Source organism: Equus przewalskii, chromosome 22 (genome assembly GCF_037783145.1).
Source record: "Equus przewalskii isolate Varuska chromosome 22, EquPr2, whole genome shotgun sequence".
Taxonomy (NCBI): domain Eukaryota; kingdom Metazoa; phylum Chordata; class Mammalia; order Perissodactyla; family Equidae; genus Equus; species Equus przewalskii.
This window is the reverse complement of record NC_091852.1, coordinates 52257143-52282534: the sequence shown is the minus strand read 5'-3', so window position 1 is coordinate 52282534 and position 25392 is coordinate 52257143. Positions and strand designations below refer to the sequence as shown.

Below are 25392 nucleotides of genomic sequence, written 5' to 3'. Positions count from 1 at the left end.
GTTGACTCTGCGGCGCCCTGCCTTTCCTGCAGAAACACCAACAAAGGCTCTGGCCTCGCCTTTCTCCTCGCTCCTGTTTCTGCATCCTCAGCAAACCTGGTGCTTCCCCTGTGGTCCTGTGTCGTGTGGCATGCCCCCTTCTCCCAGGAAATGTAATTCCACTTTCCGTGGCATTGGCCTCTCGCGTCGTCACTCCCCACCTCCGTAAAGTAAATCCTGGGCATGATTGTAGACTCAGTGTTCAGTGGAGGGGCTTGCCTCTGGACTGCTCTTGGCTCCTCATTGATTCTACCACAGCGAGTCCTGCCTGAGAGGGCACTGCTGGCTGTTGACACACTTGCCACCGGGCTGCGGCCAGTTTGTGCTGTGTCTGCCGTACATGACCATGGTATTCCAGCTTAGATTATGACAGGATCTTGAAGGAGTCCTCCTCAGGACCTTCTGTAGCTTACAGCTGCCGTAGTGCCGGTCTGCACCTTTCTCAGGAGAGATGGATCCCATCAGTCTTTTTCTGAAACCCACATGCCTGGTTTCCTGGGCTCTGTCCCTGGGGGTGACTACAGTCACTGCTGACCTAGAAGGCAGAGGCTTCCCCGAAAGCGAGCAAGGGAGGCTTCCTCACATAGGCAGTGGTGGGATGCGAGTCTGACTGAGCAGGCCAACAGTGCGATTCGGAGGTGGGCTGCTCTTTCTTTTCCATCTTTATTGAGATAAAATGGACACGTAACATTGTGTCAGTTTAAGATGTACAGTGTGATGATTTGATACACGTATATATTGTGAAATGATTACCACAATATGATTAGTTAACATCTCTTTCACCTTGCGTAATTACCATTTTTTGTGTTGAGAACATTTAAGATCTACTCTCTTAGCAGCTTTCCAGTGTATAATACAATGTAGTTAACTGTAGTCACCATGGTGTCCATCAGATCTCCAGAACCAACTCATCTTATAACAGGAAGTTTGTACCCTTTGGCCAACATCTCTGCATTTCCCCCCACGCCCCAGCCCCTAGCAATCCTCATTCTACTCTCTGTTGTCAGGAGTTTGGCATTTTTAGATTCCACATATAAGTGAGATCATACAGTATTTGTCTTTCTCTGTCTGACTTATGTCACTTAGCATAATACCCTCATGGTCAATCCATATTGTCACAAATGGGAGGATTTCTTTCTTCTCATGGCTGCATAACATTCCATTATATCTGTGTGTGTATATATATACACACACACATATGTTTGTGCATACATCTGTATACATATACATGTATCATGTCTGCTTTATCCATTCATTCGTTGAGACTTAGGTTGTTTCCATATCTTGGCTATTGTGAATAATGCTTCAGTAAATATAGGTATGCACATACCTCTTTGAGATCCTGATTTCATTTCCGTTGGATATATACCTGGAGGTGGAATTGCTGAATCATATGGTAGTTTTATTTTTAATTTTTTGAGGAACCTCCGTACTGTTTTCCATAGTGGCTGCACCAATTTTCATTCCCACCAACAGTGCACAAGGGTTCCCTTTTCTCCACATCCTCACCAACACTTAGTATCTCTTGTCTTTTTGAAGATAGCCATCCTGACAGGTTGAGGAGATATTTCACTGTGGTTTTGATTTGCATTTCCCTATCGATTAGTGATATTGAGCATCTTTTCATATACCTGTTGGTTGTTTGTATATCTTCTTTGGAAAAATGTCTATTTAGGTTCTCCGCCCGTTTTTAAATCGGATTGTTTGGGGGTGTTTTTTTTGATACTGAGTTGTTTGAGTTCCTTATCTACCTTGGATATTAACTCTTTATCACATAGATGGTTTGCAAATATTTTCTCTCATTCTGTAGGTTGGCTTTTCATTTGTAGGTGGTTTTTTTTTCCTGTACAAAAGCTTTTTAGTTTGATGTAGTCTGCTTATTTATTTTTGCTTTTGTTGCTTGTGGTTTTGGTGTCATATCCAAAAAAACATTGCCAAGACCAATGTCAAGGTCCGTTTTTCTCCTGTTCTCTTCTAGGAGTTTTGTAGTTTCAGGTCTTATACTTATGTCTTTAGTCCATTTCAAGTAACTTTTTAAATTGAAATATAAATGCCACGTAACGTTATGTTGGTCTCAGGTGGACAACACAGTGACTTGACGTTTGTGTATGTTGTGAAATGACCACCATAAGTCTAGTTAACATCCATCACCACATAGGTAGAATATTTTTCTTCTTGCAATGAAAGCTTTTAAGATTTACTCTCAGCAACTGTAAAATATACAATACAGTTTTATTAACTATAATCACCTTGCTGTACATTACATCCCCAGGACTGACTTATTTTATAACTGGAAGTTTGCACCTTTGACCCCCTCATCCATTCTCCCGCCTCTCACCTCCTGCCTCTGGCAACCACCAATCAACACCTGAGTTCAGGTCTTTTTTCTGTTTTTAGATTCCACATATAAGTGAAATCATATGGTATTTGGCTTTCTCTGGCTGACTTATTTCACTTAGCATAATGCTCTCAAGGTCCATCCATGTTGTCACAAATTGTAATATTTCCTTCTTTTTTAATGGCTGAGTAATATTCCATTGTATGTGTATATACCACATTTTCTTTACCTCTTCATCCGTTGATGCGCATTTAAGTTGCTGCCATGTCTTAGCTATTGTAAATAATGCTGAAAAACATAGTATCTTTTTCAGTTAGCCATTTCTTTTGGATAAATACCCAGAAGTAGAATTACTGAATTATGTGGTAGTTCTATTTTTAATTTTTTGAAGAAACAGCATACAGTCATGTGGCACTTAATGACGGATATGTTCTGAGAAACGTGTTGTTAGGCGATTTTGTTGTGTGAACATCATGGAGTGCACTTACACAAACCTAGGTGGTACAGCCTGCTACACACTTAGGCTGTACGGTCCTAATCTTACGAGACCACCATCGCATATGCGGTCCACCATTGACCAACACATCATTATGCAGCACATGACTGTACTGTTTTCCATGGTGGCTGTGGCAATTGACCTTCCACCAGCAGCACCCAGGGGTTCTCTTTTCTCCACATCCTTGCCAAAAATTGTTATTTGATTGTCTTTTTGATAAAAGCCATCTGACACCCAAATACACACACGCAGACACAAACACAACATACCCACATCATCTGCATCTATATTAAGGCAACCGTTCCTCTCATCTCCCACATAATCTCACACACAGGCACGACCTAGCTTTGTACATCCCAGACCATCTTGTACTCTCAGATACACAGTGAAACTTCCGTGCACACCCTGATTACAGAGACGGCCCCTCACACCACTCGAGTGTGCACGGGGATGCAAACAAAATTCCCGAATCTTCACACACAACTCTCCTACTCTAAGTATGCACACAGTTACCTGTACTGCCCCAGTACACCCGTGGCTCCCTAACACAGACACACACGCACCCGTACACACTGCTCGGGTGCATACAGGCTTCCACGTCTCCCGAGCGTACACACAACCAGCCCAGTATGCACACATCACTATTCAGCACCCCCAGAATAAACCCAGTTAACTGTACTCCTGTAACATACTAAAGACTCACCCATAGTCCCCTAAAAACACATTTCCACACACCACTGAATATACGTTTAACCTACACACATACATGAAATACGTATCTTAGATATATGAAATACATACACAACACAGAATACAGACACCCAACTCCTCACCCAAAAAACAGACAGGAAGCCCCAAATGTGTGATTATAAAACATCCCACACCTGACAGCGTGGCCCTAATCACACACCAGTCTTTACCCACCTAAACACACTTGCCCATACCCTCCTCATACTCCTTGGTGAGATACCCCGCTGCCGTGGAACAGGCTCTGAGCACACAGTGTGGTGGACAGTATCACTGTGAGGAATATGTACTGTCCCTCTTGGGGGTGTTTCTGTCAGACATTATACATCCCACCCTGTTAAGTGCACATGTGGCCGTGTGACTTGCTCTGGCCAATGAAGTGTGAGCAGAAATGCCACGTGTGACTTCTGAGCACACGCTTCCCGTCTGGTCCTGCCCCAGTGGGGCTGCTCCTTCCGTCTGGATCCAGAGTGAAGAGGACAAGGAACCCGTCTAGAATTAATGGAGGACATGCCACCAGAGTAAGAAGCAAGTGTGTGTTGTTGGACGTCACTGAATTACAGGTGGTCTCTGACTTACGACGGTTCGACTTATGACTTTTCAGCTTGAGGATAGTGCAAAAGCGATACGCATTCAATAGAAACCGTACTTCATATTTTGAGTTTTGTCTTTTTCCAGGTGATATGTGGTCTGATCCTCTCCCGTGATGCTGGGCAGTGACGGTGAGCACAGCTCCCGTCAGCCATGTGGTCATAAGGGTGAACAACGACGCACTTAGAACCATTGTGTTTCTCACTGTCAGTACAGTATTCAGTAATTACATGAGATATCCAATGCTGTGTTATGAACAGGCTTGTGGGCGACGGTTCTGCTCAACTGTGGGCTCGCATAAGCGTGCTGAGCGCGCTGGAGACACGCTGGGCTCAGCTGCGACGTTCGACGCTCGGTAGGTTAGGTGGATTCAATGCATCTTCGACTTCCTGTGCTCTCGCGTTACAGTGGGTTTGTCAGGATGTAAGCCCATTGTGATTTGAGGAAGAGCTGCACCTGTGACGTGAGATAATCCAGCATGTCCTAATGGACGCGTGTCCCACACACAGAAACATGGAGAACATTACACTGCACGTGCACACGCACACACACACACGCCTCCAAGCCTTCTTCATAGGAGCACACCTTCAGTCTTCTAATCTGCCCGTCACGTCCTACTGGACTCAGAATGTGTTCAGACAACCACCCAACCCTTTCAAAATGCACACACATCAGCTCGGAACTCTCCAAATGGGCATCCTCACCCCTGCAGGTAGACACATCTAAAACTGTCCATGACCCCAGTACGCACACAGACACACGAACCCCATCCCCAAGTGCATATTTTACACACCCCGCCTTCTCAGACATGCATAACGCCTGCACAAGCTGTACATTCACATGCACACCCTGTCCCCACAGAATCCAACATGTATCTTATACAAGCTCACCCTCCTGGGGTACACATACACACCCCCCGCAAACAATCTGAATATTCACCTACGTTACCCAAACTCTAGTACAGTACACGACATAACCCACACATACTTCAACCCCATCACAGACACACATTGCTTTCAAACCTCCCTGATGGATGCACAGTCCTCACATCACTGAGTTCACACATAGCAACCCCAAGTGGGCACAGACACACTACCCCGAACACAAAACTCCCACAACCTGAACACACACACACACGCACGCCTGCATGTTCTCCCACCCTCAGAATGAAAATGAAGAAATGGATTCGAGCTGCACTGGTGGACTTTGGTGGATGCTGGCATCTGCCACCTCAAGTACGTGCCGTCCAGGTCGCTGATGTGCTGGTGGAAGACGGCGTCGGCTGCGGTCCCTCCAGGGCCACGTTAGCTCTAGACAGCACCCCACCAGGTCTCAGGTCTTCCTGGGGAGGCTTTGTGTCCGGTGGCTCAGAGGAGCAGGGCCGAAGCAGCCTGAGGACAGTCAGTGGAGACATTTTAGGCCCGCTGTTTTGGGTTCTGGGCTTGATCTCTCCCTCAGCCCAATTATGCTCTCTTTTTTTTCACTTTTGAATTTTTTTAAAGAAAACAATGCTCATGACACTGAGTCAGAGACTGAATTCCAGGGAACCCAACCAGTGACAACATTCATTGTTCTTTTTATAAATAAAACCTTTTAGGATGGCTTGTAACCCTAGGTGTGAGGAATTTTTTTTTTTCTTTCATTTTTGTCTCTTATCTGTCCCCAACTGTCCCCCCCTCTTTTTCTTTCTTTGGGTGTTCACGTGATTAGCTCCTATGGGTCCTGCATGGCTCTGCTGTGAGCAGTGCCTCCCTTTCTGGGGTGTCCCGACCAACCTTAGGCGGGCAGGGTTTACATCCAAGAGGGCGTGGGGGCCGCATCCTGCCTCTGTGACGTGTGGTTTTGAGGAGGACTCTCTGCGTACAGCGGGCAGTGGCACTGAGGAGTGCCTGAACACGCTGACCTGGGTCTGTAGTCTCAGGCCAGCTAGGAAAGCTCCTCTGGCATCCTGAGGGGAGCAAGAATGCAGTGCTCCCAACCCCCGATGAAGGTTCTCTCCATGTCAGACTCTGCTCAGGCCCGAGCTTCCTGGCTACGCTTACTTCCACACTCCTCTCTGCATCCCCAGTTTTGCAAGAAGTCTGCTAAGTCAATTTAGCCAGAACCCCCACCCTCTACATCGGGTCAGATTCCTCATCCCCGCCACCCAGGTGATGTGTGAGCATCTAGCCTGCCTTCAGCGAGAATCCGGTGAGGGGCAAGTCAGCCAGAGCTGCCCCCTCCCACCCCCCCGCGCCCGGCCTGATGGTTCCTCTCAGCTGTTTTCACCCACCGACCCCCACCCTGCTCCTTGGCTGTCCCCCTTGCCCAGCAGTACTCGGAGTGGAGTCCAATCTGTCTCCCTGACTGCAGTGGTCCCCACACACCACGCTGGCCCCCTGAAAAAGTCTCACCACCTGATGCGAAGGGTTCACTGGCTTTACTGAGAGTGGGATTTTGCCTGGTCTGCAGCTCACAGCCAGAATTGGCAAACGCCCAGGAAAGAAGGTGGCCAGTGATGGACAGCTCACCCCAGAGTCCTCCTACTTCTCTGGAAGGTCAGGTCATCGAGTCCTCGATGCTTCCACAGCTCTCGGATGCCGTTAAAAGCATGATTTCTGTTTTATTTAGCCATCTTTTTCAAGTTGTTGCAGCAAGAGTGCTTGCCTGCTGTAATCTACCCTATCTTGTCTGAAAGCAGAAGCCTCACACTTATTCTTGAATCTTAATCTTTTGTCTCTGTTTTGCACGCTTGCTTCTTTTCTCCCTGCTCTTGGCTGAAGTTCTCTCAGGCTCACAGGGCTGGACGAGCCTCAGCTGGAGAAGCACCTGCTCTCGACTCTCGTGTGCTCTTCAGGGCGACGCTTCAGCTGAGGCGGCCGCCCCGTGGTCCGTGTGGAGCGGAGTCCTCGTCTCGCCAGACCTCGGCTGGGCATCCTGCTGCGGTGGGCATGGCCTGCGAGAGCCAGCGGGAGGCTGCTGATGGAGCTGCACCTCTGGGAAGGGGCCGCCCCGCCCACTCCCTTCTGCCTAGTTTCAGGCCCTTTCTCTGCTGACCTCCTTCCCTCAGCCTGGAGCAAACAAAATCTTATTTTTAAAAATTATTTTTTTAAACCTACATGGGTCCTATTAGCTTTTAAAGTGTGCATCTAATCTGTTTGTTTCTCCTGTGTGAAAACACTTCCCTCAGGGGCCTAAAGGACACAGGGTGGTCCCCTCAGCCTGGTGCGCAGGGACCCTCGGGGCTTGGTTGTGGCCCTTCACTTCCTGGCATTCCATCCCCGTGCTTCCGTGTTCCAGCCACAGGCACACCCTCCCACCTCCCGAGTGACTCAGCCCTCAGCTTCAGTCGCCGTGCTTGTGGGCTTCCCGTCTGTCAAGGCCAGTGGAGCATGCGGGCTCCCCTGACTGCCCGACAGCAGACAGACCCCTCCCCAGTCAGGGACGAGCTGGCTCACACACACGCCTGTGACATCCCTTTGTACCAGTCCTCAAGGTGACTCCTGGAGCTTTGTAGGAACTCAGCCACTCCCCCATCCTCCAAAAGCTGGACTCTGACCTCCATCCTTGCAGATCTGAGTGACAGGTGTGGAATGTGGGCTGGGCAGGGGGGTCAGAAGAGCACAAGCAGACACAGGAAGGTTGGGAGAAGGTCGGAGACACGCAGGACCAGGCACAGGCCACGGTGGCCTGGGCATGCTCGGGTCCAGCCCCCTCACCGCTGGCTGCCGTAAAACCTAGGCAGTTTAGGTCCTGCTTAATGGGTACAGATCGTCAGGGAAATATTACTGGGTTTGAGGAGCCCATGAGGACTAAAGAAAATGCCAGTTGGATACAAGTAACAGATGGTTGCCACAAAGTTGTTAAAAAATTAGCGCCCAACTCCCCGTCAGTCTGCACAAAACGGCTTGTGAAGCACACACTGCTCTCCAGTGGCTGTCGTGTCTCCTAGCCCGAGACAGGCCTGCGGGAATGCATGTCCTCACGCCCTCGAGGGGCGAGCCTCCACCTCAGGGAGGAGTCTGCCTTCATGTGACGATCGACGCTGCTCCTCTGCCCGTGGGTTTCCCACGGTGCCTGGAGGGAGAGCGCGGCGCACCTGTCAGGTCGTGACTGCGTGCAGACTGTGGGCCCGTGTCCGAGCGCCCGGCTTCGGCCTGGTGTGTGCCTAAGGATGTGCGTGTGTGTTTCCATCTGTCAGTCTAGACGCCTGTCGTTCCATACAGGAACCACCAGCCACGTGTGGCTATTTAAATTTAATTAAAATTAAACAATTTAAAATTCAGCCCCTTCGTCACACTTGCTCAGTAGTCATGCATGTCTGTTGGCTGCTGTGTTGGACAACACAGATACAGAATATTTTCATATTACAGAAAATTCTGCACAGCGCTGCTGTAGAGGCTGTGTGTGCACCGTGTGTCTGTGCCTGTCTGGTTCACGCATGTGTGCATGAGGAAGCCACCTGTGCATGAGGGCTTTCAGGGTTCTTGTTGGGGCAGGTTTGTCTGTGGGCAGCTTGTGTGTGTGTGCCCAGGAGTGCCTATGAATCCATGTAGTTATGTGTGCTCCTGGCTGTGTACATGCCCTCATGTATACCTGTTTGTTCATTCATTCATTTAGTCATTCATCAAACGCTTACTGAGTACATACTGCAGGGCCTGTGCTATGTCGTAGGGCTACAGAGGTGAATAAAACCTGCACCTCCGGAAGCTTCAAATCGAGTGGGGTTTACAATTACAGCATAAACTCAGTCCTATAGCAGAGGCACCGGCATTTGCTTTAGGAACCTAAGGAAGGATGTGCTAAGACCTGAGGAAGCTGGACAGATCTTTGCAAGGATAACATGAGGCATTTACAGTCCAAAGAAGGAGGGTGTGCAAAGCCCTGGGGCAGGATGTCACAGTGTGCCTAGAAAAGCAGCTCGTCCTGGGAGCAGCCTTACTGCGCATCGTGGGGATGGAGACCATGCCTGAGGATAAATCTGCAGGAGGGGCAGTTGAGAGAGTTTGGGAAGGGCCCTGACTGCTGTGGCGAGGAACAGGACTCATGGGCAGGGTAACCGTGTCGAGAGAGCTCTCGGGCTGCGGTATTAAGGATGGCAGGAGGCAGGGGCATCGAGGGGCAGGGGTATCAGTCTGGGAAGGAAGGTGGAGAGTCAGAGGCTGGGGATGTCTGAAGTCGGCATCTGAGAGTGAGTGGGCGGACCATGAGATGCAATTCTCTCCATGGCCCCTGTTCCTTTTGGGGCTGAGGGGAAGAGAACATATTTCTGGTCAGGAGACACTGACCACGGGAAAGCAGGATGCAGATGAAAAACGGCGAATGTTAGATTTCAGTGGCTTGTGGGAGAGCAGCCCGGACCCCTCCAGGCCATGGAGTCACTCATTGGACCCGCTGTTTGCCAAATATCCTGCAAAGCTGGGAGGAGCCAGCCTCTGGGCATAACTCACATCTCTGTGAGCCTGTGAAGGATATTTCTGAAAGAGGTGACACCATCTGTTTTCCATTGGTGATGATGAGAGGAGGAGACTGTCCAGGCTGGGCTCCTGGGCGCCCTCAGGCTGCTCTGTCCACCCCAAACTCACACATGAGGGACCTGCTTAAGGGGCTTCCCAGCCCGCTTGCCATCTCGACCTCAGTCCCAGTCCCCTTGCCCTGCCTTGTTCCCTCGACCTCGTCCTGTCCTTCTCTCCATCTCTGATGCGGGATTCTCCTCTGATGCGCTGCTCCTCTCACATTTCTGTTCCCGTATGGCCGCCTGCACACGGCACACGCTGTATTGCGGGACGCTGCCTTGGATGATATTCCTCGAGGTCACACCTCCCTCGTCCCCCTGAGTGACCACCTTTCTCCCATTGGTGAAGTCTCCACCTGGTTCTGCGGGCTCCGGACAGAGGCAGTGGGCTTCACATAAGCACGTAAGCTCTTAGACTGTTCTTATCTGTTACAGCATTCAAAACATTATTTAAAAATCAACGTCCTTGTTCAGTGTGTAACCTTTATGTCAGCTGGACTATCTGCCTGTTAAGAACTGGAAGAGGTTGAGAGGAATCCCCAGGTATGCGCTCTGTGGAAGCCCAAAGCCATCCTCAACCTTCTGTGAAGCCCTAATTAGGTTAATGGTTCCATGGTCACCTTCGGTCCCAGATCTCACAACATACATACGCCTAGTGAGGGGAGTTTTCCTCTCCTACCCAGCTCTCTCCCTGACCTCTGCTGGACAAGGGCCCCGGCCTGAGGTTCAGCAGCGCGCAGACCAGCTGACGGCCCAGCACAAAGCCCCTGAGGCCCTGGCAGTGTCACGAGACCAACCCAGTCGTGTGCAGCTTTAACCTGGGCCCACACCATGTGGGCTGGCCTGAGGCTGAGGGGCCCGTGGTGCCCGCGCTCAGATCCCAGTGCCCCAGAGTGTGGCGGAGCAGGGCAGGGCACGAGAGAAGGAGCACGCCTGGAACAGGCTGGTTCTGCTGCACACCCGCAGAGGTGCATCAGTGACACTGCGGGATGCTGAGAACCCGCATGCTTTAGGAGAGGTGAGGTCGTGGCGGCAGGGAGCCAGGCCGGCTTAGGTGCTGGGGGAGCAGGACTTCAACTGCACCGGCAGCACCTCTGAGCTCAGCTTGGACAGAGTTCTTCAACGCTCTGAGCTTCGCTTTCATCACAATGAAAACAGCAACAGTAACCCTTCCTGCCACGGGGCCGCGGTAAATGCTGAGGTGCTGATCACTCATCCTCATCGCAGATCCAGGAGAGAGCTCAGGGGTGATACATTCCAGAGTGCAATGTGAGTTCTTGCTTCCTGCAACACCCCATGATGGTCCTTCTCAGACATCTCTAGTGACAAATATGTTCTGTATTAGTGGACACCTCTAGGAATTGGGAAAATTCTCATTACCCTGAGCTACAATCTGCTGATCTACCTGCTGATACTGGTTCTTGTGTCGGAGTACACAGTCCTGTCCCCATGACAGCCTTGAAGTTATTTGAAGGCATTATCTTGTCTTGCCCAAATCTTCTCCATCCAAAAGTTCATTTCCACACTTCTTGTTAATCTGATATCTCTTCTGGTAGGTCCTGTTTAAAAAGGTCCCTTTGGACCTCACTCCCAAATGTGTGGACCAGAGTCAGACTCCCTCAGAGTGTGGTCTGATTGGGGCATCATTAATTGCACTCATTAGTAGTTAGTGATAATATGAACAAGCTTTGCTAAATCTTTTGATGGTTTCCAAAGGCCATACTTCAAAGTTGAAAACTGGTAAAATTTCCCTGTTAGAAGAAAACTGTGCCTTCCTATTAGGAACATTCCACATTGCTCAGGTTTTTCTCTCCTGATTAAAGAGGACTGGAAGAATTATACATGTGTTTGCTCATAATGAGTTCAAAAGGAATGAAAGAACGTTATCAAGGCTTAGGTGAAAGTCATAGCTCAAATCCAAAGACGGGGACATAAAACCTATCATCTGCCCTTCCAGAAAGAATTTTGAGGCCAGGAATAAATGGGAGTCCAACTATATTGGGGAGAGTCACAGGGCCCCATGACTCTAAGGCATCTTTGGAGACCGGAATTTCTAATGGTCTGTTCTTCACAAGAATTCTTACTAAGCCATAGAACCACAGTTTCATACTGATTCATAGAACTATGAATTGACACTGATTCATAGAACCGTGATTTCATACTGATTTCTCCAAATTCCAGTCCAGCACCACAGAGTACATTATAACTTTCCTCCTTTCTTAATTTGTAGTTTTTTTCTCCAACAGAGAGCCTGGCTCTCATTATCCACAATATATTTACTTCTTGCTCAATCCTAGAATAACATAAAGAAGCGTTGGATACCACCCCCTAATCCTTTTTTGTTTTAATTAGTTTTGATCACATAAAAAATTAACATATTTGTAAATGTAGGAAAAATTAAAAGGTGTACTCACAGAAGTGTCCCTCATCCTGTTCCTCCTGCCCTGTTCGCATTTCCCCGTCCTTTCTTGCCCCTTCCCATCTCTGTCATCTCATTAGTCTTTAGTTTCTATTTCCTGTGTTTCTTTTTTTGCTCACATGAATAGGTACATGTATATTTTCCTGTTTCCTGTCCTTTCGTATGTGAAAAGTAGAGGACCAGCCCTGATAGCCTAGTGGTTGAAGTTCAGCACACTCCACTTCAGCAACCCTGGTTCAGTTCCCAGGTGCAGAACCACACCACTCGTCTGTCAGTAGCCATGCTGTGGTGGTGGCTCACACAAAAGAACCAGGACTTACAACTAGAATATAAAATGATGTATTGGGGCTTTGGGGAGGGAAAAAAAAAAGAGGGAGAGGAAGATTGGCAACAGATGTTAGCTCAGGGTGAACCTTTCCCAGCAAAAAAAAAAAAAGATACTTCATAAGAAAGTTCTTATCTTTAGGTCCAACTTAATACCTAAATGACAAAATCTCAATTATTTAGCAATTTCAGGCAAATACATAAGAGAATGAAGAATTATTGAATATTCTTTCCAATTTTCTCTATCCATAAACGTTCTGGTCCTGATTATGAGTCCCTGCAGGCACTAGCCATTCAGCCTGAGTGTAAGCACAAGAGGGCGGCAGGCATCCTCACTGGACACTCATCTCCATTTCTAAACTAAGACGATGCGTAAACTGAAGACCATCTTCTGATCAGTAAATGTAAGGGTCTGGGCGCTAGGAGGATCTCTGGTGCTGCTCAGCTCCAAGATTCCGTGAGTCTCTGTTCCCATGGTGCTGGGGTTCTGGTATTCCAAACATGAGAGAAGCATTTTCCTGAGGTGTTCCAGGCAGCCTCACTCTCCCATCTCGAACCTCCTTTGCCAAAGTTTGAACATGGGTGGCATGAGCTACACGATGAAGAAGAACAGCTTCAAAACAGGAGACCCCATATACCTGCGCAAGGCCCTTGTGAACAATGTCGGAGAGGAGAAGAGGACCAGGCTCCACGTTCAGAAACTCCAGAAGGCCTTAAACATCCGGCTCAGGGAGATCGATAAAGAAAAAGCAGCCCTGAAGAGGTTTTTGGGAAAGCTTCATAAGACCACTGGCTATTTTCCTCGACAGCCCTTCTGGTGACCAGTGCCACTGTGAGAGAGGAGTTCATGGAAACGGTTCAGTACAGAGCACATCTGAGTCTCCTCCTGTTATTGCCGTGTGACCCAAGAAAGCAGCGTAAGAAACCACTGGGACAGGTCAAAAAAAGAAAAAGACTACAATTAAAGATAGAAATGGAACATCTATGAGAGATCAACAGATGTCTCCTACAAAAGAGAATAAGACGTTCTTTCCCCAGGTGGTCTGATTTCTTTCCGATGTGAAGTGGTGATACGCAGCCCATACAGTGTCTCCATCCGGACTTTCCCTGAGACAAGAATAAAGCCCAGCTATTGTAGAGATCATCCTGATACTGATCATGGAATACAGATATTTGCCTTAATCTTGTTCTTTTCTCATTGATATCATTTTCAAATATTTTTCTATAGTTTTAATAGCACGAATAAAAGTTAAGGCAAAAAGTAAGATGAAAATAATATAATAGGAAAAGCATAGAATCAAGTCTGTAAGAGAGCTTGATTCAAATCTAGGTTTTGCCATGTTCTTACCTTTGTGATCCTGGACTTAGCAACTCTTTTCTCTTATCAAAGATGGAGATAATAACGCCTATATTAAAAGATTGCTTTAAGGATTAAATAAGATTATATATACAGGGAGTATTGCAGACACCCCCAAAATACTACTAGCTAGTATTGCAATTGATTTTGTTTTAGTCATTTTATTGCTGTGCAGTGGCGCTCAGGTTCTAGTCCCAGCTCTTCTACTGACATCCCAGGTCTCTAGGCAGGTCGAACCTTGGCTGTTGCAAGGCTCTAATGTGAGAACTGGACTAGATCATCTCCAGGGCCTCTTCCAGCATTAAGTTCTTGATACTAAAACTCCATAGTTCTACTTTGAAGTGTTTGCCAGACAGAGCAAGGATTCAGCGATCAGAATGTGTATCACGGTGACTTTAGGGGCTCAGATACATGTTCCTGTTGAGCCATGACTGATCTACCAATCTCATGTTATTCAAGTGTGATACATCTTAGCAGCCTCTCATGACATACTTGCTGGGTGACTGCAGAGCAAGTGCAGCCTGCCTCTTGAAAGCCCTTGGGATTAAGCCGCACGTCTTTATTGTTTAGGTTCTGCAGTGAGACAGACGTAGATTCTGCCAGATATTGCTGTTTGATCCCAGGCAGGTTAGCTAACATTTATATACCTTTGTGTATACCTTAAGGTGCTTGGGTTTTTCAACTGTACGATGGGAATAATAGTTCTTAACTCAGAAGACTGTTGTGATGTCTTCCTGTGATAACACACGTAAGTCTGTTAGCACAACTAACACATTGTAGGTATTCAATACATGCAGTTGCTATGGTGGTTCTTTCTGGGAAAAGGCAACAGCTGGAGCTTCTGGGCTAAGAAACAGCCTTAATACTCATTACTCTTGGATCTCAGATGATGACCTACTTAGCTAGATCTGTCACCTGCTGCAGAAATGTGTGTGTGTGTGTGTGTCCAAAAGAGGTGATGTGGAGCTCTAGGTAGAGAGAGAGATCCTGTGATGAGGATTTCGAGGGTCACCAAGGAAGACGTGACCACGAGAGAGTCGTACAGCGAGCTTTCTTTGGGTGGCACTTTGATGGTTTGCATGAGAAGGGAAGTCCCTCACAGCAGGAGATCTTCCAGTGGCAGAGGCAGGGGGCTACCACCCAGACGGGGGCAGGGCAGAGGAGCTCCTGGAGGAGGGGAGTCAGGGGGGCTGAGGGTCTCGGCGATGTTGCTCAGCAGCCAGATGGAGAGTGTATTGGTTTGTAAGGGCCGCCTTAACGAAGTTCCGTGAGCCAGGTGGCTTACACAAGAGAAATCTGTTCTCTCAGTTCTGGAGGCCGGAAGTCTTAGATCTGGGTGTGGGCAGGGCTGGTTTCTCCTGAGGCCTCTTTCCTTGGTGTGTAGACGGCCGCGTCCTCCTGGTGTCCTCAGAGGTCATGCTCTTGTGTGTGTCTACATCTTAATCTCTTCTTATAAGGACACCAGTCACACTGGATTGGAGCCCACCCTAATAACCTCATTTTACCTTAATTACCTCTTTAAAGGCCCAATCTCCAAATAAAGTCAAATTCTGAAGTAGCGGGGGTTAGGGCCGGAACATAGGGATTTTGAGGGGAATGCGGTTCAGTGTATCCCAGGGCTCAGATCGGAGAGCTCTGAGGAGCAGCAGCAGCTTGGAGCTGTTTATAGCCCAGGACTTATCCATGGCCAGCAGATTTGGGTGCAATTTCATGGGGTATGGCAAAGCAGGCACTCTCTGAATGGCTAAAAGTATACTAATTTGGGCTACATTTAAAGCAATTGGCTGTGTAAAAATTTGAGTTTGGTGTTGGCAGACTTTCAACTAACAGTCTTAGCCTGCTGTGAATCATGTAGGGGCCACTATTACCTTGGGACATCCTTACTTATCTATGTATTTACTGTGCGTGTACACACACATACTTCCAATAACAAGGACTCGGCCTCCCTGGGGAAGTGGCTGATTCCAGGACTGGGGGAGGCAGTACTAGATGAGCTGGAACATCTTAGAGTGCCAGAAAGCAAGGAAATGATTAATCTTGGGAACATAGCGAAAGGACACAGGAGAAGAAGTGATATCAATGAAAATGGTAGAGTAAGAACATCAGAAAACTCTGTCCTCCATAGCAAAACTGAGACAACTGGAAAAAATTGTCAGAATCACCTTTTTGCAGATCTCTGGAAATTAACAAAGGCTTGCAGAAAGCTTGGGAGTGTCTATTCAAGGAAAACGACTGTATCAGTAAGCACAGAATGCCTTGTTGTGTTTTAACTTACACGCGTCCCATCCCCCACTTTCCAGCTCCATGGTAGCCTCAAAAACTAACAGCCCCAAATCACAGTGAAAAGCAGCAGCCTGGCAGCCACTAGAAGGGGCAGAACAGGGCTGGAAAGTTTTTAAAGCTACCTTCCCAGAGAATTGCCTTTATTTGATCTGGCTGGTGGTTCCCTGGAAGACCCTGCTTAGAGGGCTAACTTTATCTGATCTTGGAGCTCACTCAGTGTGAAAAGCCTTTGCCTTGAGGGTGTTTGACAAGAACAATTACAAGCAATTGTTTAAATTTATAGCTAACAGTTGGGGCAACGACAAACTAGCCAAATAGTGTAAAAAGAAAAACTGGGGAATGAGATGTTCATAGGGGCTTTGAAAGCTCCTAAGAATCTAAAAGGTCACTAACAGCTAAGGAAAATGAAACCTCTCCCAGGCTTTGCAGATTAATCTGTTTGGGCACTCCTTCATGGCTTAGCCAGGCCACTTACAACTCTGCCTTTGCCTTCACTTCCTGTTTGTGCTGAGTCTAGAGATCGGCCAGAGATGAAAGCTCAGGATCTTCTCAGGTCTTTTCTGAGCATGTGTCATCCCCAGGTTATATGCGTGTTTTTCTAAGTTACCCAGTACACACAGGCACTTTTGAATGCCCCAATTTCCCAAAGAAACTCTGTAGCTTTTCTTCCTAGGCTTTTAGCATGTTTGTTATTTGCCTCAATTGTAATCTTTTGCCCTAGGTTGCAGTAGGTTGTTCATCTGCCTTTGAATGTTTTTGAGGAATGCCCTCTGTGTAAGGCAGTTTTCTGGTCTGAAAGAATTCCAAATTAGGTGAAACAGACAGGCACCTTCTGTCAGTCCATCAGGTAGCCCCTGAGACAGGTCAAAGCAGACAAACACAATTATTTGCAAATAAGGTCTTCTCTCCTCCCTCCAGAACCAGGGACCAGGGTCCCACACTGGGAATGCAGGCTGCCTTCTTCAAGACTGCTGCCAAGCTGAGCAGGGGAGTAGGTCAAGAACAAGTGAAAATGCTGCAATGCTTTCCTACCATTTTAAAGTTGACTTCTTATTCAGCATTCTCTTGGTTTTTCTAAAACTCTGTTTTCAACAATTCTGGCTCTCTTGATTCTCAGAATTTTTGCTCAGTTTTTTTAGCATTTCTGTAGTGATGGGGCCTTGGAACTAGCTACTCTGACATTTTTGCTGATGTTGCCCCTTTAGTATTTCTTGTAAGGCAGGTCTGTTACCAAATAATTCTTTCAGTTTTTGTTTCACTCAAAATTTATATTTTTTCCTTCATTTTTGAAGGATGGTTTGCTGGATATAGAAGACTTAGCTGGCAGGGTCTTTTCTCTCAGTACTTTGTATTTGTCCTCCCACTGCCTTCTGGCCTCCATGGCTTCTGATGATAAATCAGCTATTCATCTTACTGAGGAGCCCTGAGCATGAGAAGAAGTTGCATCCTGCTCCTGTTGGATGAGGTCGTCTATAAATGTCAACTGCATCCGTTGACTGATGCTGCTGTTGCGTTTAACTATGTCCTAACTGATTTTTTGCCTGCTGTATCTGTCCATTTCCAACACAAGGATGTTGAGATTGCCAAGCATGATAGTTAATTTATCTATTTCTCTTTGTAGGACCATCAGTTTTTGCCTCACATTTTGATGCTCTGTTGTTAGGCACATGCACAGTAAGAACTGTTCTCTCTTCTTGGACAGTTGATCCCGTTATCATTATGTAATGCCTCTCTTTATCACTGACCATTTGTTTTGCTGTGAAGTTGGCTCTAAAATTAATATAACTACTCCAGCTTTCTTTTGATTACTGTTAGCATGGATATCTTTCTTCATCTCTTTACTTTTAATCTATAAGTCTTTATATTTAAAGTGGTTTCCTGTAGATGATATCTAGTTGGGTCTTGTTTTTTGATCTACTGTGACAATCTCTTTCTATTAATTGATGTAGTTCTACACAATATCAGTTCAGTGTGTAAAGGCTGCTATACTGCTTTGTATATAAATGGAATCATTCTAGATTTATTCTTTTATGTCTTACTTCTTTTGTTCAGCCTTCTGTAAGATTTGTCATTGTTGCAGTAGCTCTAGCTTGTTTATTATTCTTTTGTATGACTCTACCACAGCATATTTATCCATTCTCCTATCTATGAACACTTGGGTTGTTTCTCAACTATCACAATGCTTTTATGAGCAATCTTGTTCCTAGGTCATGGTTCACATGTGCAAGAGCTTTTCAAAGATACGCATTCCTATAAGTGGTGACATGAATATCTCCAACATTAGCATTTAATATCAAACTATTTTCCAAAGGGACAGACTAATGTGCATGACCCCCAGTGCTGAATGAGTTCCAGGTGTGACATATCCTCAACAACACTTGTAACTCTCAAGCTTTTAAAACTTTTTGCCGATCTGAGGGTGTCACGTGGAATCTCACCATGGTTTAATACGCACTTCCTTGAATAGTAATGATTTTAAATAAATTTTCATGTATGTATTTGGCCATTTTTATTTATGAAGCACCACCTAATTTCTCTTCTCTGCCTGCCTTTTCTCATTGAAGAGACTTTTAAATATATTTTTAAATTTAGAAAAAATATACAAATATATTCTACATTTTAATCCTTTGTTGTTTATATCTGTTGCAAATGCTTTCTGACACTCTTTACTTTATCTTTTCAGTTTTTAAATGGTGCTTTTAATGTACAGAACTTTTAAATTTTAATGTGGTTAAATTATAAATCTGTTCCTTAATGGGCAGTTCTTTAATGATTGATTTAAGCAATCCTAACATAGCACACAGTAAAAAACTATTATTCAGTATGCTCACTCTTCTAAATGTTTTAGTTTACTTTGCACATGTCATGGAATTGATACCTGCATATGGGATGAGGGAAGGATTCCCATTTGTTTTCCCATATGGATACCCAGTTATCCCAGCACTATTTATTTTAAAAGAAAATTGTCCTTTCCTCCCATTGTTCTTCAGTGCCACTTCCCTGTAATATCATGTCCACATATCCATTGGTCTGTTTCTTGATAGAAACCTTTTACCTCAATCTCTCTCTTTCTTATCCCATCACCAATAGTACACTCTTAATTTTATTTATAGTAAGTGTTGATATCACACCTTAATTTCATTTTTTGTCTATGCCTTAGCTATTCATGCATTTCTATATAAATTTTAGAATCATATTTTCAAGTTCTGTAAAAAAATGTGTTGAGATTTTGTAGAGATTTCATTGAATGAATATATATGTATGTATGTGTGTTGACGTATCTTTACCACTGAGTCTTCTGATTCAGGAACACAGTATTCTCTATTTACTTAGGTTTTCTTTAATAGATCTAATTAAAGATTTATAATTTTACCTGAAAGGTTGTGCACAGATTTTGTTACATTTATTCCTAGGTACTTGGAACTTTTAAAATCCCTTGTAATTAATATCTTATTTCATTTTATAAATTGCTGATACGTAGAAACACAAAGTAGATTTTAATTTGTTCATTTTGTATCCAGTAAAGTTGCTGAAATCTTATCAGGGCTAACGGTTTATCTGAAGATTATTTGGTTTCTCTACATACATTATCATCTTATTTCTGAAAAGGATGGACTGTTGCTTCACTCTTCCAATCGCTACGCACTTGATTTATTTCTACTTACCTTATTGCTCAGGCTCGGTTCTCCAGTAAGAACGCTAAACAGCAGAAGTCATAGTGGGTTGTTTTGTTCCTGATTATCAAAAAGAAGGATTTCGACGTTGCACCAGTAAGCATGCTTTGCGGTAGCTCTTATATAGACATGTTTCTCAGTATAATAGTTACCCTTTATTCCTTATTTGCTAAGATTTTTTAGTCAACATAAATAGATATTAAATTCTAGTCAATAATTTTTCTGTATCTTTTGAGGTGCTCATATGATTTTTATCCTTTAATCTTTTCGTATGATGTATTACATTGATAGATTTTCTAATATTGAATCAATACCTTATATTCCCAGGATTAACCTATCTTGACTATGATATATTGTCTATTTTAAAAATATATTACTGGATTTGTTTTACTGACATTTGTGATTTTGCACCTATGTTCATAATTGACACTGACCTATAATTTTCTTTTCTTTTAATGTCTTTGTCAGGTTTTAGTATCAATTTATGCTAGCTTTATAAAATTTAGGGGAGTGTACACTTCTATTCTCTGGAAATTCTATAAGATTTGGAATTACTTCTTTACTAAATATTTAGTAGAACTCAGTAATGAAGCCTGGAGTTTTCTTTTGGAGACAACTTTAAAGTTAGGTTTACTGAAGTATAATTTATGTGCAGTAAAATTCACTCATAAGTGTGCAGTTCAGTGGGTTTTGACAAATGTATACAGTTGTATACCACCAGAAGACATAGACTATTTTGGGGCCGGCCCCGTGGCCGAGTGGTTAAGTTCGTGCGCTCCGCTGCATGCGGCCCAGTGTTTCGTCGGTTTGAATCCTGGGCGCGGACATGGCACTGCTCATCAAACCACGCTGAGGTAGCGTCCCACATGCCACAACTAGAGGGACCCACAACTAAGAATATACAACTATGTACTGGGGGGCTTTGGGGAGAAAAAGGAAAAAAATAAAATCTTTAAAAAAAAAGATATAGACTATTTCCATCAACCCCAAAATTCCCTCATCCCATTTGTGTTCAGTCCCCTCTCCTTACCCCCAGACCCTGGTTTGGTTTCTATTGTTATAGTTTTGCATTTTCAAAATGTGCTATAAGTGGAATCACACAGTCTGTAGCCTTTGTGACCGGCTTCTTTCACAGCCTAAGACTTTTGTGATTCATCCATACTTTTGCGTGTATCAGGATTTTGTTCCTTTTTATTGCTGAATAATATTCCACTGTGTAGATGAGCCACAATTTACTTTTCCCCTCACCAGTTCATGAACATTTTGGCCATTCCTGGTTTCTGTGAACATTCATGCACAAGCCTTTGCACAGATATGGTGACCATCCTGTGTTCCTTTGGACATCAAGACTGCCACCCACACACCAAGACTTATTACTCACATAATGAGGCTTTCTGGGGAGAGCAGGGTGGCTGCCAAGCAGGCCCCCAAAAGGGCTTGAAAGATCAAGGAAAGGAGACTGGCTTAGGTTTTTTCTGGTGGTGGGGCTGGGGCCGGGGGCTTGTGTGGTTTGACCCTCCCATCATCAGCTGGGGAGGGCCCACCTGGGCTGAGGGCTTGTCTGCTTGCCCAGACGTGGGGCAGAAGGGGAAGAGAGAGGCGTCAGGCTTAGGAGCTGTCAGAAAACATCAAAAAAATGGAGTTAGACTTTCTTACAGTAGACATATATTTTTTTTACTCTTGGGTAAATATGTGGAAATGGGCTTGCTGGTTCATATGGTAAGTACATATTTAACTTTATAAGAAACTGTCAGACTATTTTCCAAAGTGAACGCACCATTTTGCATTCCCACCAGCAACATATGAGACTTCCTGTGGTTCCACATCCTCACCAGCACTCACTATTTTTGGCTTTTTCCTTGAAAATGTTACCTATACTAGTAGCTGCGATTTTAATTTGCATTCCCTAGTGACATGGTCGTGAACATTTTTCACGGGCTTATTTGCCATCTATCTATCTTCTCTGTCAGTTTTTGGGGTAACTCTCAACTCTGTTCAATTCTTTTTTTTTTTATTAATTCAATTCTATTTTTAATGACTATAGGACTATTCAGCTTTCCTATTCCTTCTGGTAGGTAATCCTTTTCTAGGAATTTATCCATGTCATCCAAATTAAGAATTTATTGGTATATAATTATTTATAATATCCTCTGCTATTCTTCTTAGTAATGTCCTCTTTCACATTCCCACTGTTGACTTTTGTGCTCTCTCTCTTTTTATTTTTAAGGTATGCTTTTTTTGGTGAGGAAGATTGGCCCTGAGCTAACATCTGTTGCCAATCTTCCTCCTCCTTTTTTTTCCCTCCCCAAAGCCCCAGTACATAGTTGTATCTTGTAGTTGTTAAGTCTTTCTATTTCTTCTATGTGGGATGCCACCTCAGCATGGCTCAATGAGCAGTGTATGGGTCTGTGCCCAGGATCCGAACCCGTGAACTGGAGGCCGCCAAGGCAGAGCATGTGAACCTAACCACTAAGCCACTGGGCTGGCTCCTCTCTCTCTTTTTTATGTTCTTTCGTCTTGCTAGGGAGTTGTCAATTTTATTAGTATTGTCAAGAGCCAAATTTTAATCTTTTTTGTTCCTCATTTTTTTTCTATTTTATGAACTTATTTTTATTATTTCATTTCAATTTTAAGTTTATTTTCCTGTTTTTTCCAACATTTTGAAATAGATGGAAGCTCAATAATTTTCAGCCCTTTTCCCCCCAGTATAGGCACTCAAGGCTATGAAGTATCATCTAACACTGGTTTAGCTGCATTCTGCAGATTTGGATTCATAATATTTCTTCATCATTTGGTTCAAAAATTATCAAATTTCTTTTTCAATGTATTCTTTGACGTGGTTATTTTGTAGTATACTTTTTAATTCTAAAACATGGGGATTTATGATTATATTTTTGTCATTTATTTCTAAAATAATTTCATTGTGGTGAGAGAACATACTTTGCATTAACATACTTTGAACGTAATTTAATTCTTTAAAGTTTATGGAGACTTGACTTATTTTCCAGTATATGTCATTGTTTGTAAATGTGCTCTGTGTACTTGCAGGGAAAGCGTGTTCTGTAGCTGCAGGTGTGATGTCCACGTTGGGAAGGAAACCTTGTGTACCTTCTTCGATTCGCTGTAACTCCTGCTTCCTTCTCCCTCTTGGTCAGTGACCTCTCTGAAATTAATTTCCCCTCTAGTACTTGGATGAAATACATACTACACCATGTCATTTTACGAAGTGTAAATGACAGCCATCCTCCAACTTAAGGTATCCTCTGAAAGCCGAGAACCTTCTCTCCTGCCCCGCAGGGCTGACTGCTGAAAATCTGGCCCAGGATCTGATTATGAAGGTGGCAGAGCCACAAAGGAGCCTAAGTGCACAGCCTCGGCAGGTCCTTATGTAAAAATCGCCCAGACACAGAAAGAGGAACACCCCGAGATTTGGGATTGGGATATTTGAGTGGACACTCTGAGAATCTTGACACCCACCCCGCCCCCAGATTTCCCTGAGCCCTTCCTGATGGCAAAAACAGCCCCTTCCACATTACCAGGGGAACTCAGCGTCACCTGACGTGGATGCCTTGAGTGATGATGTTGTTCTCAGGAGCTGCCCCTTACTCCTCATGGCCTCTAGGCTGATAGCAAGAGTCAGGTATCAGCAGAGCCTGGACAGAGAAATACAACCCTGCTTTGGGAAGAAATGCTTACATAGCAAAAGAATTAGAGGACTTGCCTAATAATAGGACCTGGGGAGTGTGTGTAAAGGAGATCTTGGTGTTAAATGAAGGAAAGTAGAATTTAAGACTGGAGAGGAGATCGTTTATTGGCACGAGGCACTCATGTTTGATTCAGGAACATCTCTTGGGTAAACCTGAAGCCATCCCAGCAAACTAAGGTCTAGCAGCGTTGGAGTGGCAGTAAGGTGGTTTGACCTGCAGGTGGTTGATACAATTCCCTGGGGGTGATAGAAATGGAGAGGCGCTGAGGGTGCTGGTTTACTTACGTAAACAGAACCAGTGGACTAGATGTCTTCCACCTCAATGAAAAATTAAGACCCCATAGGCAGCTTCCAGCTCCAAATTTACAGCCCCAGAGCACGTTGACTGAAAGGAAGTTCACTTCCCCTTAAGTTCCTGTAACTCTACCACCAATATACGCAGTCGACATTCCTCCAGCGCCTTCTCAGAGGAACCCATGGCCATTTGCCAGGGGAACCAGCACTGGGGAGGCTGAGGTTCCTTCTCAGGCGGAGGACAAGCTGCTGTGCCTCGGAGATCTCACCACTAGAGCAGAAACAACAAAAGAGCCCTTGGGGGCCTCTGTGGGATTTTTATTTGGAGGAAACAAGTACCAAACTTAGGAATCCTCTGGTTCATTTACTGAGTAACCCCAAAGGCTGCCAAATTCTCAGGGGCCCAGAGTAACAGATCCCGGCCACGGCACAGGCTGCCCTCCTCCTCGGTTGTATAACCCGGCAGGTCGCATGGTGCTACAGATATCTCTGGTAGGTAAGGATGCTGTTTGGAATCTGGAAAGCTCCAATGGAGCAGACCCACAGCAGACGAGTGTGTCTGGAGTAAATCTGCACCTCTACAGAAGAGAACCAGTCGTCTCAAGAGCAGCTCCTGTGCCCCGGTGGCGAGAAGTCTCCCAAACACAGAACACAAAGTTTCCCATCCTGGGCTGGACGCGTTCTGATCCGGTGAATCATAAGATCTGGTGCGCAGAGCAGCGATCTATTGTGTAGTGGTCCACTTGGGACTGGGCTTAAGTGGGACCTAAGGACCAAGTAAATGACGGGAACAGGCGACCCAGACCCCACATCACCTACCTCTGCTGCATCTCCCTCACCTAGCACCCATGCCTCATGGGCGGGGAGCTTCCTACAAGTAACCAGCACAGGAGGAAAGGACTCGGGTGCGAATCACAGCTAGGTTGCCTCATTACGTGGGCGTTCGCTGGAAATGGCCTGCTGCACACTGCCGCCTCATTACAGCACTGTCTGGGGATGTCACTCAAAGACAGTATGAAAGGAAGGCTTTCAAATGGCCCACCTGAGAGTGGCCCAGTTAGTCATCCATCCAACGGGAGGAGAACTCCTTGGAGGTACAGCTGTACACTGCCTTGGTGGTGGCAAATGGCTTGGCTGGTCAGGCCCGGAAGGACCAGACCAGGAGGTATGAGGAAGAGGCATGGGTGGGCAGACAGCACGCAGGTCCTCGTATCTCACCTGAGAGCCCACCAGAGACCATGCACTACAGGAGGCTCACAGTAACTGGGGGCAGCATGATGTCCTTGGGCTGCCATGCACTCTTCTCGCCAACCCGGTCCTTGTGCAAAGGCTCATGAACAGAGTGGCAGGGATCACGGCTCTGTATGGGCCCAATGAAAAGGGCACCCCCATGAAGACTGGCACAGTTGCTGCCCTCACTGAAGGGCTGTCCAGTTGGCAGCAGACTGATGCAGAGCTGTTGGCTTGACACCATGGATCACGGGCAGTATTTCATCCTTGTGACCCTGCCCTCGGTTCTGTTAGCACCAGCACCCAAAGACCTGCAGAATGCCTCACCTGTGACATCGCCCACAATACTGCCTCAGAACAGAGAACCATTTTACACCAAAGGAGGTGTGACAGTGAGCTC

General features: G+C 45.6%; 1 long non-coding RNA gene across 2 annotated transcripts in view; it reads left to right on the top strand.

The window, feature by feature from the left end:
• LOC103563955 (uncharacterized) overlaps positions 1 to 25392 on the top strand; it is a 37835-nt gene that overhangs the window by 2511 nt on the left and 9932 nt on the right. The window contains exons 2-3 of one of the 2 annotated variants that reach the window (XR_011531443.1): positions 19766 to 19858; positions 22811 to 22912. This is a non-coding gene — a long non-coding RNA (uncharacterized lncRNA). Of the gene's footprint in view, positions 1 to 19765; positions 19859 to 22810; positions 22996 to 25392 lie in introns of those variants that run through there. The other variant, XR_011531442.1, reaches the window with a different exon arrangement.